A 14613-nucleotide genomic window follows, 5' to 3' on the forward strand; every position below is an offset into this window, starting at 1 on the left:
CCTCACGGATCCTCACGCTTTTCGCATTGGGCCAACCCAAACTCACCGTCAGATCACACGTCATAGCCAGGGGCACAGCCTGCACCACAAAAATCACGGATCCACGGCTTCCTGGTCATACCGTGGCCCAAAAACGTGGTTTTGAAGCACGGATCCTCATGGATCCTCACGCTTTTTGCACTAGATCAGCCCAAATTCAACATCAAATCACACATCATGGCCAGGGGCACAGCCTGCACTACAAAAAACTGAGATCCACGGCTTCCTGGCCATACCGTGGCCCAAAAACGTTGTTTTGAAGCACGGATCCTCATGGATCCTTACGCTTCTCGCATTGGGCCAGGCCAAACTCACTGTCAAATCACACATCAAGTCCAGGGGCACAGCCTGCACCACAAAAAACTCGGATCCACGGCTTCCTGGCAACTCCATAGCCCAAAAACATGGTTTTGAAGCACGCATCCTCATGGATCCTCATGCTTTTGGAGCATCTCCACGCCCATTGTTCTGCCCAGACTCTGATGTCCAGCACCAAGGGCCTTTTGGTGGTTCCCTCACTGTGAGAAGCAAAGCGACAAGGAACCAGGCAGAGGGCCTTCTTGGTAGTGGCGCCTGCCCTGTGGAATGTCCTCCCATTAGATGTCAAAGAGATAAACAACTACCTGACATTTAGAAGACATCTGACGGCAGCCCTGTTTAGGGACGTTTTTAATGTGTGACTTTTTAATGTATTTTTATTTCATTTTTTTTTTGGGAAGCCACCCAGAGTGGCTGGGGAAACCCAGCCAGATGGGCAGGGTACAAATATATTAGTAGTAGTAGTAGTAGTACTTTGTAGGATTTGATAATCTTTATAGGTCTTTTAAATTTCTAATCTATCTATATATCTATCCCCTCCCCCTTTTCCCTTTCTGTACTTCCCTATCCTTATAAAATTGAATATATATATTTATTTTTAAAATTTACGGCTCCACAGTTTTCTTGGTCGCCCCATATTCATTACCCGACCACCTATGCTGCTCATGGCCAGATCACTTTGGGGCACTGCCATGCTGTAAAAAGATTCTCATGAAGCACAGATCCCCATGGATCCTTAGGTTTTTTATGTTTGGTCACCCTGAAATCACTATCAAATCACACATGATGTATATGACCACAGAATGAACCACAAAAACCACAGAGCACAGCCAAGGAACAAACACTATATTAAATACTTTAATCCTCATGGATTGGCATGATTGTTAAATGGACTCCACCAAATTATATTGTAAGATCACACCAATGTCCATGGAATGACCGAAATACAAACACTATCTGAAATGGTTCTGCATTAGCAAGAACATTGAATTAAAATGACATTCATATTCATAGCTTCCACTGTGAAGAACAGCACCTGGAAATTTTTGACGCTGCTAAACCTCAAGAATATCCAAGGCAGAGATTGTGATGATCTTACCTGTGAATGTTAATTATCAAACCAACTAGATGGAGACCACCAAAGTAACCATGAAAAACAATCACCTGTCTCGCGTCAATTCAGCTACAAATGGTTCTGGGACAAAAGTTGGTTGCTTTGCGGGGGTGGTAATTATAAATGGAGGTTTAACTGCAAGTTTTCTTGCCAACAGATTTTGTCAGTGCAAACTTTGAAATAGGGGGTTTCCAACGTGGTGCCCATGGGCATCATGGTGCCTGCTGACAGCTTTCCTGGAGTCCACCACGTGTTTTTAGAAAAAGAACAGGATTAGTGGTGAATTGTGCCCAGCATGACTTCAGATTGTTCATAGTACATTTGATTGACTGCAGGGACTTATGAAGGGGCAGCGGGGTGATGGTGCCCCGGGGTGCCATGCTGGGGGGAGAGTGACAGTACGGTCGCTGTACCGGCTGCCACTTGTGCGGCGTCCATGTGGGCTGCCGCTCTTGCGGCAACTGTACAGGCAGCCCCTCTCGCAGCGACCGTATGGGCCATATGGGCAGCTGCTCTCGCGGTGACTGTACAGGCTGCTGCTCGCGTAGCGTCCATACAGGCAGCCCCTCTCATGGCGGTCATACAGGCTGTATGGGCAGCCGCTCTCCTGGCGACCATACGGGCTGCCACACGCACAGCGGCCATACGGGCTGCCATGCATGCACAGTCCGTACATGACATTGTGTGCGCACCCATCAGCCAGGACTTGTTACCATATTATAGCTGCCACAAAATCTATCAGCATGCCACCAGAACCAGGGAAGCCTTGCCAGTTGCAGCTCACAGAGTTGAAGTGAAATAAAAGACAGAAGAGTAGATCGGGAAGAAAGTTCCCCAGGCTGCAGGAAAAGATAACAGTAGCTCCAGCAGCTGACTCAGTGCAGGCTGCTGAGGGGTTTGACTCCTTAAGATCACCAACTGACTATGAGACACCTGGAAAGCACTCAGCCTCAGATGACCTCCACTCCAAAAAGTGGGAAAGAGGATTTAACAGTGACCAATATTGATTCTTTTGATAGCAGCCCCATATTCTCAACACAAAGTGAGAAGTGTTTGGACAAATCACTGATTTGTACATCAGTTTCCCCATGGCACAGCTGTACCTTCCCCACACTCAGTCTACAAACCATGGGACTTGTGGGTTCAGTTGGCAACATCCGTGTGTATGACTATGACATAACCACACTGAAAGGATCAAACTGGATAAATGATCGCATAATAGATGCCTTTCTTGCCTCCAGGGTGATCATGGCCAAAGAGCTAGGTCATGATGGAACAATTTTCCCACTTACCATACTTGCCACTTCATGCAGATATGTCAAAGATTGCCAGTGCAAGCTCTGAAGAACTGTTTGAGATTTGGAGTGCTAAAGAAAGATGTTTTGATTATTCCAGTAAATGACAGAGAAGTCCACTGGATACTGATAGTAATCATTTTTAAAAGGAAGACCATGTTCTATCTAGATTCCAAACATGGATTGAACCACTCTGTGATTGATGCAATAACATCCAATTACAGTTCATACAAAAGGATATGGCTGCCATTAGACCCTGGATTGCAAAAGAAATAATACAGTACTGTGAGGAAACCTTTTTTTAAAAAAAGTAATATTTATTAATAATTTCAAAATTACAAAAAAAAGAAAATAGAGAACAACTACAGTACATGAAAAGAGAAAAAAAAGAGAGAAAAACGCAAAAACATAAAAACCAATACAACAATACGGCAAAAAAGGAAATAAAACAAAAAACACAAATCCCGGGTTACATATCTCCAACTTCCATTTGCTTGTTTCATTGACCTCCTCACACCTCCCTTTTTGTATTCTAGTTTAGTTAATTATTTCAGCAAATTCTTTCCATCTTTCTCAATTTTTGTTAAATAATTTATCTTATCAATTTAACCTATTATTTAACTCAACAGATCCTTTCCATCTTTCCCCATATTCTGTTATTCAAATTACCTTAATTTATTTAACCTTGTCTTACCATAAAACGCCTTAAGGCTTAAAACTTAATGCTCAGTTATCCATAACTCCTGATATATTCTGCTAGAGTCATATAGTTTCCTTCTAACATTTTCCCTAATATTCATTCATTTTAGGCTAATTCCCCCAATCAAAAGTTTTCTTTATAAATTTTCTTCCAATCTTCATCCAGCGTCTCTTCTTCCTGGTCCCGGGTCGTGTCAGTCCTTACTGTCCATTCCATCTAGTCCATCAACCTGGAAGTCTTATGTCCGAGGCTCTTAAGTCTCTTCCATGCCCCTTCTGCAAATCTTCTTCTTTTTGTTTATACTTGCCCTTTTCCTTGTCGATTGTTGGTCTCTTTCTTAATTTCTTCCCTTTCTCATTGGGGAGCAGATCTCTGGGGGATTCAAATCCAAAATTGTCTCCATCTCCCTTCATCAAAGCCGCCCATTCCCCACAGTTCCACTCTCCACAGTCATCAGTGTACTCCAAAAGATATTTAAAAGCATATTTCAAAGTCTCTCCAAAGTTAAGAACCTCCTCAGCTCCAGACTCCCCCTGGCCCACTCCAACTTCAATCTTCAATGACAGCGGTTTATGCTCCTGTAGGGCCTCGGGTCTCTCCATTTGTAATGTTTGAGATGCGGCCACATCCTCCTCCATTATCTTCTGCACTTGCCCAGTCAATACAGGTTCATAGGTTGGTCCTTGAATGGTTTCTCTCTCAATATTCCCTGCTTGTCCACAGTTATTAACCACAACAGTCACCAAGTCCATTTTCTCATTCATCAAATCCATCTTTTCATGCATCTGTTCCAGCAAGGCATTTGTCTTGCATAAAGCAAGCACCCAAACTTCCTTCCTGCTCATACTTAATCAAGGTCAAACAAGTCTGGTCCCACGATCTTAATCTGACAGTTGTTGAGTCCTCAAGTAGACTGTAGCAACAATTTAACAGGCTCCCTCTAGAGGAAGCAATTTCTATTTGTATCCATTTCTTTAAGGCAAGTCCAGCAAAGGAAAATTACTTTCATTTTTCAGATATTTTGTTTCATTAGAATGCAAAAGGCAACATTGGAATCAGTTTATTTCTCTTCTTTAGTTATCTGTCAAAATATTCCATTCACAGTCAATGAACCTCTCCGATTATTTCTGTCTCTGACACCCCGTTCCTGTGGGAAAACCTATTTCGAAAGACAAGACAAATATTTTCAAGTGGAAATTGATGCTGTTCCTCCCAAAGAGACAAATCTTGAACGAGAGTTACATTACTGTGTCTCGATCATGCCCAGAGGGATGGAAGGATACACTAACCTATTGCTCAGATATTTTACCTTCCTTGTTCGAAGGCTGCTGGTCACTATGTTTCTTGAAGGAAGGGTGCAGGAGGCCCAGTGGTGACCTAACTATGGTTTACTGTGAAGGAAACTGCAAGGACTGGTACCACTGCTTTCGCATAGGCATTGATTCAAAAGATCTTCCAGAGGTTTTCGTGTGTCCAGACTGTCAATCCACTGTGGCCAAATAGATTTTGAAACTGCGAACTGTCATATTCCACAGGTTGGTATAATACAGCAAAATCCAAGCATATAGTTTTCATCATCATGGCAGGGATGGTCCTTTTCCATAGAATTCTTATTTATGGAGTTAGTTTTTATATCCTGCTTTTCTCTACTTGAAGAAGTCTCAAAGTGGCTAAAAATCTCTTTTCCCTTCCACCCGCACAACAGACACCTTGTGAGGTAGGTGGGGCTGAGAGAGTTCAGAGAGAAGTGACTGGCCCAAGGTCACCCAGCAGCTGCATGTGGAGGAGCAGGGAAGCGAACCCAGCTCACCAGATTAGAGTCCACCCCTCTTAACCACTACACCACAGAAACGTATCTCTTAAAACTCTGGAGCAAGCTGTTCAGTTCAGCCTCGTAGTGATACTGATTTGTGGAGGGAAGGTTGGTGATGAGCAAGATCTGTTCCCATTTCCCAACACAGAGACCATAGAGCAGTTTCTTTTGGGGGCTGATCCTGCAGAGTGTTTCTGTTCAGAATTTCTGTGGCAGAAATTGGCTAAGTGCCTTTATAAACATTCAGCTTCTCAAATCGAACCCCATCATGAATCTTTCAGGTGTAGCTGTTGGAGGTGGAGGGCAGAGAAGGTGCTAGTCCTTACCTCCCTCCTCCCAGCCCCATGATCCGTTGCCCAATGGGCTGAATTTCAGGGCTTTTGCATGTAAAGGGCAAGCTTGTTCTTTACTTGTTTAGATCTTTAAACTTGGGAACAGATATTTGGCTCCATGACCACAATGACCAAAAGGGTCAGCTTCTAGAGGACTGTAAAGATCATGATTGTACTTCCCCTACCCTCAGCCCTAACTCCGTTGAGTATTTTTTGTTATGAGACTGAGTGTTTGGGGCTGATGCCGTAGCATTCTTGTCTGGGGGCTTGATGGAAAAACAGAAAAGTGACCCTCACCTAACTCTCCAATGCCCTTCAACAAGAATGCTGTAGGAAATATTGCTAAGCCCAAAGGGAGGCAATAATTTGCTTCAGCTCACCTTGTTAATGGCAGAGCAAAAGCTATGAGTGTGTCATTCTCAATCAGTCTACTTTCAGGACTGATTTTAGAACCCTCTTATATCAGGCCACATGGTCACTGGAGGTGGCCCCATCATGCAAACATGACTATCCACACAGGGACCATCTATTTTTGTTTTTTCCTGATACTGGATTTTAAGTTACAGATACATCTTTTAAAACAGCTGTCAGTATATCACACTGTATTCCACTTGCCTTCCAAAGGAACATGTGGCTCTCCCCACATAGCGGGTTAGGTTGAGACTGCTGATCCAAAGTGATCAGTAATTTTTACGGTAATTACAATCCTGCTTTCCCTTGTACCAGCTTACCTTGACTTTGGTAAGGCCTTTGAAAAGGTCCCCCATGATATTATTGCAAAACAACCAGTAAAATGTGGGCCAGACAAAGCTACTGTTAGGTGGATTTGTAATTGGTTGACGGGCTGAACCCAAAGATTGCTCATCAGTGGCTCACCTTCATCCTAGAAAAAAATGACTATTGGGGTTCCACAAGGTTCTGTCCTGGGCCTGGTGCTATTCAATATTTTTATAAATGATTTGGATGATGGAATAGAGGGCGTGCTAATCAAATTTGCAAATGACTGCAAACTGGGAGGAGTTGCTAATACACCAGAGGACAGGGTCAGAATTCAAAATGACCTGAATAGCCTAGAGAGCTGGGCCAAAACCAACAATATGGAGTTCAATAGGGAGAAATGTAAGGTACTACACCTGGATAGAAAAAATGAAATGCACAGGTGGGGGACACTTGGCTTGACAACAGTACCAGTGAAAGGGATCTGGGAGTCTTAGTCCACCACAAGCTGAATATGAGTCAACAGTGTGATGTGGCAGCTAAGAACGCCAATGCAATTCTGGGCTGCATCAATAGGAGTATAGTGTCTAGATCAAGTGAAGGAATGCTACCACACTATTCTGGTTGGTCAGACCACACCTGAAATACTGTGTCCAGTTGAAGAAGGATATTGTCAAGCTGGAACATGTCCAGAGGAGGGTGACCAAAATGTAAAAGGTCTGGAATCCAAGCCCTATGAGGAGAGAATTAGGGAGCTGGATTTGTTTAATCTAGAGAAGAGAAGATTAAGGAGTGACATGATAGCCATGTTTAAATATTTGAAGGGATGTCATGTTGAAGAGGGAGCAAGATTGTTTTCTGCTGTTCTAGAGACTAGGATGCAGAATAATGGATTCAAACTACGGGAAAAGAGATTCCACCTGGGCGCGGTAATCCAGTCAGGGAAAAAGGGAGGCATACTATGTTTAGGGCACTGTTTCCAGCCCCTTCCCCTTTTCGGGGTGAGCATAGTGGATCCTAAAAGGGGCTGCTCAGTCATGGATACAGCTGCTGAGCTGCTCAACTGCCTCATTCCTTGAGTCAGAACGACTGAACGCCCATGTGTCGGTTCATGACTAGGGGCTTCACATTCCTGCCCCCGTAGCCATTTAGTGATCGCCATGGGGGGAGGGTTTTGGGGGGTTGGGTTGGGTTTTTGGAAGATGCCTGTGCGTGACTTTGTTTTATGTGTGTAGATCAGTGCACACTGACCAACGCACAGTCTTCGCAGTAGGGCTCTGTTCTGATGGCATGAGTAGTCACGACGAACTGGTGGATCCTATCTGCTGCAGCCTTCATCTGCCTTCACAGCCGTTGTAACACACTGCTTGTTATCACCCGTCTGTTCTGCCGTTGAGGACTTCTTGGATCATTCTTTGTCTAGCTCCTTCCCTGTTATGTACTAAGCTTGGATCCTAGAACAATAGGCAAGTAGGATCCTAGAATGCAAGAACTGACTGGCTTGCAGGAAAAGACCAATCAGGCTCCAGGAGGGAAGCAGAATCAGCCAGTCAGACGGGACTCATTGTGTAAATAATGTATATAAAAGCCTGAGGTTTTGGGGGAAATTCAGTCACTGTTTTACAAGCTGCAATAAAGAGCATGAAATCACTACAGGACTCTGAGCATATTTAATTTTCTTTGACCTTACCACCTTGGGTGACCCTGCTGGGAGTACGAGATTCCCAACGGCTTCGCTCACAAGGGTCATAGGAATGTGCAAGCCCACTCACCATGACAAGTGAGAGAACTGAGATAGATTGCACTGAGCCCTGGTCTCATTAGACAAAGTGTTCCACCAAAAAGGCTCTGGCTCTGGTTGAGGACAGCTGGATATGTTTTGGGCCAGGGACCACCAGTAGGTTGTTGTTAGATGAGCGTCACACTCATGGGGGTGTATTGGAAGATAATTCCCACAGATAAGAAAGGTCACAGACTGTTTAGGGCTTTAAAGATTAGCACCAAAACATTGAACCTGATTTGATACTCCACCTGGAGCCAATCCAGCTGATGAACAACCAACTGAATGTGGGCTCTCCACAAAGTCCAAGTAAGAACTCATGCATCTGCATTTTAGACCATTTGGAGTTTCTGGAGCAGTCTCAAGGGTAGCCCTGCATATCTCTCTCTCTCTCTCTCTCTCTCTCTCTCTCTCTCTCTCTCTCTCTCTCTCACACACACACACACACACACACACACACATTTATACCCTGCACTCCCCGGCTCAGGTGTACAGCAAGTTAAAGTAGTCTAGTAGAGTGGTGCCTCGCAAGATGAAATTAATTTGTTCCGCAAGTTTTGTCGTCTTGCGATTTTTTTCGTCTTGCGAAGCACGGTGTCGGAAAAGTTTTGGAAAAGCTTCAAAAATCACCAAAGTCTTCAAAAACCTCAAAAAAGGCTACCACACCGCGTGCTACGAGTTGCTCCTCGAAGTCAAGTCGCAACTGTATTAACGGTGTTAAGAAAAAGGAAACAAACTTGCAAGACGTTTCCGTCTTGCGAAGCAAGACCATAGGGAAAATTGTCTTGCGAAGCAGCTCAAAAAACCAAAAACCCTTTCGTCTTCCGAGTTTTCCGTCTTGCGAGACATTCGTCTTGCGAGGTACCACTGTATGCAGGTGACTACTGCATGGATCACCATGGCTAGGTTGGAAAGGGACAGGTACGGTACCGATTGCCTAACCTGACATAGATTCGAAAATTCTAGTTTGGCTACATTTGTGACCAATGCCTCCATAGAGACAGAAGCATCCAGGATCACACAGGGACTCCTGATGGCAGCTACAGGTGACTATTGCGCCCCATGAAGAGCTGGGAGCTGGCAAACCAAACTGAAATTATTCTGGCCCAGCCATTGGACGCCCATCTTTAAAGGATAGAGATTCAGCCGACTACGTTTCCTCCATCCCAGCACACCCACCTAAAAATTGGCCAATATATCCAGGGTAGCATCTGGCCAGGGCCATGAAGCAGTAGATCCATGATGTTTGTGGTCAGATCTGTGGTTATGTACAAGATATGTGAATAAAGGGTGAATTTGGGGTTCCCCAATGCAAAAAGTGTGATGATCCATGAGGATCCATGCTTCAAAACCATGTTTTTGAGCCATGGAGTGGCCAGGAAGCCATGGATTCGTGATTTTTGTGGTGCAGGCTGTGCCCCTGGCCATGATGTGTGATTTGATGGTGAGTTTGGGCTGATCTAGTGCAAAAAGCATGAGGATCCATGAGGATCCGTGCTTCGAAACCATGTTTTTGGTCCATGGCGTTGCCAGATAACCGTGGATCCGAGTTTTTTGTTGTGTAGGCTGTGCCCCTGGCTATGATATGTGATTTGCCGTTGAGTTTTGGTTGGCCCAATGAAAAAAGCGTTAGGATCCATGAGGATCCGTCCTTCAAAACCATGTTTTTGGGCCCTGGTGTTGCCAGGAAGTCGTGGATCTGAGTTTTTTGTGGTGCAGGCTGTGCCCCTGGACATGATGTGTGATCTGATGGTGAGTTTGGGTTGTCCCAATGTGAAAAGCATGAGGATCCGTCCTTCAAAACCACGTTTTTGGGCCACGGTATGGCCAGGAAGCCGTGGATCCGAGTTTTCTGTGGTGCAGGCTGTGCCCCTGGCCATGATGTGTGATTTGACAGTGTGTTTGGGTTGGCCCAATGCAAAAAGTGTGAGGATCCGTGAGGATCCGTGCTTTGAAACCACATTTTTGGGCCATGGTGTGGCCAGGAAGCCATGGATCTCAGTTTTTTGTAGTGCAGGCTGTGCCCCTGGCCATGATGTGTGATTTGACGGTGAATTTGGGCTGATCTAGTGCAAAAAGCGTGAGGATCCATGAGGATCCATGCTTCAAAACCACGTTTTTGGGCCATGCCGTTGCCAGATGACCGTGGATCTGAGTTTTCTGTGGTGCAGGCTGTGCCCCTGGACATGATGTGTGACATGACAGTGAGTTTAGGGTAGCTCTATGCAAAAAGCGTGAGGATCCATGAGGATCCGTGCTTCAAAACCACGTTTTCGGGCCATGGATTTACCAGGAAGTCGTGGGTCCATGATTTTTGTGGGGCAGGCTGTGCTCCTGGCTATGATGTGTGATTTGACAGTGTGTTTGGGGTGGCCCAATGCAAAAAGCATGAAGATCCATGAGGATCCGTGGTCCGGAACCACGTTTTTGGGCCACGGTATGGCCAGGAAGCCGTGGATCCGTTATTTTTCTGGTGGATGCTGTGCCCATGGCCATGATGTTTGATCTGATGGTGACTTTGGGCTGGTCTTGTGCAAAAAGTGTGAGGATCCATGAGGATCCATGCTTCGAAACCACGTTTTTGGGCCATGCCACTGCCAGATAACCGTGGATCTCAGTTTTTTGTGGTGGATGCTGTGCCCCTGGACATGATGTGTGATTTGACGGTGAGTTTGGGTTGGCCCAATGCAAAAAGCGTGAGGATCCATGAGGATCCGTGCTTCAAAACCATGTTTTTGAGCCATGGAGTGGCCAGGAAGCCGTGGATCCGTGATTTTTGTGGTGCAGGCTGTGCCCCTGGAAATCATGTGTGATTTGACGATGAGTTTGGGCTGATATAGTGCAAAAAGCGTGAGGATCCATGTGGATCCGTGCTTGAAAACCACGTTTTGGGGCCATGTAGTGGCCAGGAAGCCGTGGATCCGTGATTTTTGTGGTGCAGGCTGTGCCCCTGGCCATGATATGTGATTTGACAGTGAGTTTGGGTTGTCCCAATGCAAAAAGTGTGAGGATCCATGAGGATCCGTGCTTGAAAACCACGTTTTTGAGCCATGGCGTGGCCAGGAAGCCATGGATCTGTGATTTTTGTGGTGGATGCTGTGCCCCTGGGAATGATGTGTGATTTGACGGTGAGTTTGGGTTGGCCCAATGCAAAAAGCGTGAGGATCCATGAGGATCCGTGCTTGAAAACCACGTTTTTGGGCCATGGAGTGGCCAGGAAGCCGTGGATCCGTGATTTTTGTGGTGGATGCTGTGCCCCTGCAAATCATGTGTGATTTGACGGTGACTTTGGGCTGATATAGTGCAAAAAGCGTGAGGATCCATGAGGATCCGTGCTTGAAAACCACGTTTTTGGGCCATGGAGTGTCCAGGAAGCCGTGGATCTGAGTTTTTTGTGGTGTAAGCTGTGCCCCTGGGAATGATGTGTGATTTGACAGTGAGTTTGGGTTGTCCCAATGCAAAAAGCGTGAGGATCCATGAGGATCCGTGCTTGAAAACCACCTTTTTGGGCCATGGAGTGGCCAGGAAGCCGTGGATCTGTGTTTTTTGTGGTGCAGGCTGTGCTCCTGGCTATGATGTGTGATTTGACAGTGTGTTTGGGGTGGCCCAATGCAAAAAGCATGAAGATCCATGAGGATCCGTGGTCCGGAACCACGTTTTTGGGCCACGGTATGGCCAGGAAGCCGTGGATCCGTGATTTTTGTGGTGGATGCTGTGCCCCTGGGAATGATGTGTGATTTGACGGTGAGTTTGGGTTGGCCCGATGCAAAAAGCGTGTGGATCCATGAAGATCCGTGCTTCAAAACCACGTTTTTGGGCCACGGTTTCACCAGGAAGCCGTGGATCCGTGATTTTTGTGGTGGATGCTGTGCCCATGGCCATGATCTTTGATCTGATGGTGAGTTTGGGCTGATCTAGTGGAAAAATCATGAGGATCCATGAGGATCCGTGTTTTTTAACCATGTTTTTGCGCCCCTGCGCCCCCCCGAAACAGTGGATGCGTGATTTTTTTGATGCTTTCTACAGAGTAAGACATGGTCTACAGTATCATGGTGGTTTTATTTAATTTGAATGAAAAAATCATATGAATTCATGAGGATCCGTGTAGATCCGCCTTTTACGTTTTTCCAAAAAAGTTCAACAACACTGGGGTAAAATCGTATAGAAAGCTTTGGTCGGCCCTCACGCATGTTCACTTCATCAAATCTGTCTCTCTTTGAAAAAACGTTTGGGCACCCCTTGCGCAAGGCGCCGCGGGGCTGGGAGGTTGTGACAAGGGGGTCGCGGGGGGGGGCTCGGGGATGGTTCCGCAATGAAAGGTCTCGGCTCTCCTCGCTCCCTTTGAGCCTCGCAGCCCGTCTCCTCTTGGGGCATCCAAGCTGGACCACCCCGCCCGAGGAGTTATCTAAGTTATCTCCTTCCAGTGAGCACTCAGGGCTGATTTCCGTCAGAATGGAGAGGTTGGATCTTCTTGCAGTCCATGGGACTCAAGAGTCTCCTCCAGCACCATAATTCAAAAGCATCAATTCTTCGGCGATCAGCCTTCTTTATGGTCCAGCTCTCACTTCCATACATCACTACTGGGAAAACTATAGCTTTAACTATACGGACCTTTGTCGGCAAGGTGGTGTCTCTGCTTTTTATATATATATGTGCACAGCTTAAATAAAAAGACATTTTAGCCACAATATTTTTTGGGGTGGTGGAGTGGAAATGAAGACTTAAAACAATGCTCAAGGCAGCTAACCGTATGGGGAGGCAGTTACCAATTTTTATTTTTTTTAAATGTACACCAAAAGTCTTATTTGCCCCTGCCTGTATATAAATATATATGCGCAAAGCATAAATAAAAAGGCTTTTTAGCTGCAATATTTTTGGGGGTGGGGGAGTGGGAATGACGACTTAAGGGGAGCGCAGAGAGAAGAAACGCGGCAGTCCCTCTGCAGCAGCTAACTGGACGCCTTCATCTGCCCCTGCTGCAATAAAAACTCCTCTCATGTATCGGTGTCTGCAGCCCCAGCAGATGCTGCAACCTTCCAACAGTTTGGCTTCACCCCTGAAGGCGCACTCCTCCATTGTCTCCCGAGACAGATGGGTGCCCAAAATCAGCTTCCCACATCTGCAAAACCAGGCATGAAATAAAATGGGGGGGGGGATAAACCACAGGCATGTGATTGTGTGGAAAGTAGCGACTGGAACTATGTATAGCATAGACATAATGATTAAACAAGAGATGGTTACAAGGCAAGGGAATGTCAATAAAAATATCCAAATGCCCAAAGCCAGATTTGTTCCTAGGTTGAAGGGGGGGGGTCCTCAACTGTGTTCCTTCTTGCTTACAAATGAATTAATAATAATAATAATAATAATAATAATAATAATAATAATAATAATTTATTTATACCCCGCCCATCTGGCTGGGTTTCCCCAGCCACTCTGGGTGGCTTCCAACAAAACACTAATAATAAATAATAATAATGAATTTTATTTATACCCTGCCCTCCCCAGCCGAAGCTGGGCTCAGGGCGGCTAACAACAATCAAAATAATCCAACATTCTAAAAACATTTCATTATAAAAATTAATTAAAATCAAATTGATGGCAACCATTAAGCAAAATTCTGTGCAGGTTGCCAGAGGAGGGGGTCAGGCTGCGCCCTGACCAAAGGCCTGGTGGAACAGCTCTATCTTGCAGGCCCTCCAGAAAGATGTCAGGTCCCGCAGGGCCCTAGTCTCTTGGGACAGAGCGTTCCACCAGGTTGGAGCCGCGGCCGAGAAAGCCCTGGCTCTAGTTGAGGCCAGCCTAACCTCTCTGTGGCCTGGGATCTTCAGGATGTTTTTATTTGCAGACCGTAAGTTCTTCTGTGGGACATACCAGGAGAGGCGGTCCCGTAGGTACGAGGGTCCTAGGCCGTATAGGGCTTTAAAGGTTAAAACCAGCACCTTAAACCTGATCCTGTACTCCACCGGGAGCCAGTGCAGTTGATATAGCACCGGATGAATGTGATCTCGCAGCGAAGACCCCGTAAGGAGTCTCGCTGCAGCATTCTGCACCCGCTGGAGTTTCTGGGTCAGTCTTAAGGGCAGCCCCACGTAGAGCGAGTTACAATAATCCAGTCTGGAGGTGACCGTCGCGTGGATCACAGTGGCCAGGTCAGGGCGAGAGAGGTAAGGAGCCAACTGCTTAGCTTGGCGGAGATGGAAAAATGCCGCCTTTGTTATAGCTGCAATCTGTGCCTCCATAGAAAGGGAGGTATCGAAGATTACACCCAAACTCTTAACGGACGATGCTGGCACTAATTGCACCCCCGCAAGAGATGGAAGTTGCCCCCTCAATCCCATATCGCCCCGTCCCAGCCAGAGGACCTCTGTCTTCAAAGGATTTAGCTTCAACCGGCTCCCACGTAACCATCCAGCCACAGCTTCCAAGCATCTGATCAGTGTGTCTGGGGCCGAGTCAGGATGGCCATCCATCAACAGATAGAGTTGGGTGTCATCGGCATACT

The sequence above is a fragment of the Podarcis raffonei genome, chromosome 13, assembly GCF_027172205.1.
Source record: "Podarcis raffonei isolate rPodRaf1 chromosome 13, rPodRaf1.pri, whole genome shotgun sequence".
In the NCBI taxonomy this organism is placed as follows: domain Eukaryota; kingdom Metazoa; phylum Chordata; class Lepidosauria; order Squamata; family Lacertidae; genus Podarcis; species Podarcis raffonei.